Below are 2,256 nucleotides of genomic sequence, written 5' to 3' on the forward strand. Positions count from 1 at the left end.
AGACATCATGCTTAGGAGGGCTAACTCTAGGCCTGGCCTTCAAAGGATTTCCTCTGCCATTGTTAAACAGAAACAGTTTCCAGTTTCTAATGTCAGAGCTGGCATTTACTGATCCTTCAGTTGGCCCAGATCTTGCTTTTAAAAGTCAGCCTCTTACAAGCAAAACAATGCTACCAGTTAACAATAGCCTCAGGATTATCTAAGAAGCAAATGCTATGCAGATATTGCCAGAGAACCCCTCCTGAGTTCTCATCAGTATCCCAACCCTTTCTTGCTTCTTAAAAAGTCTGGGTTTAAAAAAAAAATCACATCTTTGGCGCTGTTACTTTAATGAAAGTATCATTTGACAAAACCAACAGACTAGAGGGACATTTGCAACCAATTATGTTATTGCTGATCAGTCAAATTGCATTGGAAATTACATGTTGATGCTTATTCAGAACTACAGATAAATTAACTGGCCTCCTCACTCTGAGATCCAGTATCGGGTTCATACAGTTACAGCGCAATCCTATGCATGTTTACTCAGAAGCCAAACCTATTGATTTCAAAGGGGCTTACTCTCAAGTAAGCATGCACTGAACAGCAGCCTTAGCTGGTTTAATTTGAAATGCCAAAAAGAATGTTTGCATACAAATACATACACAGTATTATTGTATAATGATAACCTCCATTAGCAGAGGACAGGCATCTGTTCCATCCCATTCCCCTTACCCTTGCCCCAATCAAAAGCTAGCAGCAACTGTTACCCTGCACATGCCAGATCTCATCTGATCTTGGAAGCTAAGTAGGGTCAGGCCTGGTTAGTACTTGGATGGGAGACCACTTGGGAATACCAGGTGCTGTAGGCTTGTACCATAGTCTTTCAAGACTGAAGGTTGCCAACAAATCAAAAGCTATAGCACTGTAATACAGTACAAATCACTGTGGAATTTGGCTGTTGCTTCTGTAAATAAACAGCTGGGTAAAAAACTTGGTGTTTTTTTTACAAAATCAAACTTTATTTCTTATAACCGCAAGGGGAAGTTGGTACTTCAGCATATAATTCAGAGGTTACCAAGCTTCAAGCTAACACTCTGGAGGAGAATACTTGTTTTACATTCTAGTTTCTGGAAAAGCTAGAGAATACTTTCTTCCCTATGGCAAATGTACTTCTTGGGGGTTGATGTGCAACTCTGGTTTCTTAAGAAGTAATGATATTGGCAGCTGTCAAATCAAAAGTTTGCTGTGGGGGAAGAGATCCAGACAACCAGTCTTTAAAGAAAAGGTGGTTTTAAATACACTGATGATATTAACAAGTTTAAAAAAAAATCTAATGCTGAAACTAAAGTATTGTGATTTATAAATTTTGTGAGCTGTCTTTGGCACCCCAGCAATGGGGAGGGAAGGGAGGCAGGGTATAAATGTTTTAACTAAAATCAATATTGGAGAGGTGAGGCTTTGGTATTGTTGGGTACTGCCTCTTTAAGAGGCAAGCTCTGAAGGCTTTAGGATGAATGAGACAAGCCACCTGGGGCAGCCATCTAGAATGGAGACAGGAAAGAAAGGGTGGTCATTTACACTTGGTTCCCTTATTCCAAAGGGCACATAAAGTAAGACTAGTGCGATCAGTTGCCTGTTTCCCTGTGGGGGATAAAGAAGGAAGTCCTGCAGTTCCAAAAGTCAGTTCCCAAATCAAATTGTCTTCTGCTGCTTTTTTTTTTTTATTGGGAAGAAGAAGAGAGGTTGGTCATTTACACATGATTGCCTCTTTCCAAGGAAAGAACAAGAAAAATGGAATGAAGAAGCATGCTAAATGCTCCAGGTTTCCAGTGGTTCCTGAAATCCTTGCTCCCTGTGCCCTCCAAAAAGTGTGGTGGCTATCCCTTGCTTCTCTCCAGACTAGATGTGTGCATCCAGAAGAGGCACACAGTGAGATGGTGTGGTGCAAAATGATATACCTCTTGAAGGCAGCACTGTGGGGGTTTTCAATGCCTGACAAGCTGCTGATGCCAAGTAATATACAGTACTAACAGGTGGATATCCAGCTCCAAGGTGAATACGATCTTAATGACTTGATATTGTTGAGAAAGTAGAGTAGGGAAGAGAGGAATTTTCAAATTAGCATTTTGGAGTGAGGCTGGAAGAAGCTGTATCCCAGAGATACAGAAGTGAGTTTTTCAGTGCCCTACAGGCTGCTTAATGGAGCGGTTTTATGGTGTTACAGTAGGATCCCTGTTTTGCAAGAGCTTTAATGTGGACCCCAGTATCTGGGGG

The 2,256-nt window shown here is 41.2% G+C and overlaps 1 pseudogene; it reads left to right on the top strand.

Moving 5' to 3' along the window:
* Positions 1-731: 731 nt before the first annotated feature.
* LOC136643296 (5S ribosomal RNA) lies at positions 732-851 on the top strand (annotated as a pseudogene).
* The last annotated feature ends 1,405 nt before the right edge of the window (positions 852-2,256 follow it).

The sequence above is a fragment of the Tiliqua scincoides genome, chromosome 2, assembly GCF_035046505.1.
Source record: "Tiliqua scincoides isolate rTilSci1 chromosome 2, rTilSci1.hap2, whole genome shotgun sequence".
NCBI classification, from domain to species: Eukaryota; Metazoa; Chordata; class Lepidosauria; order Squamata; family Scincidae; genus Tiliqua; species Tiliqua scincoides.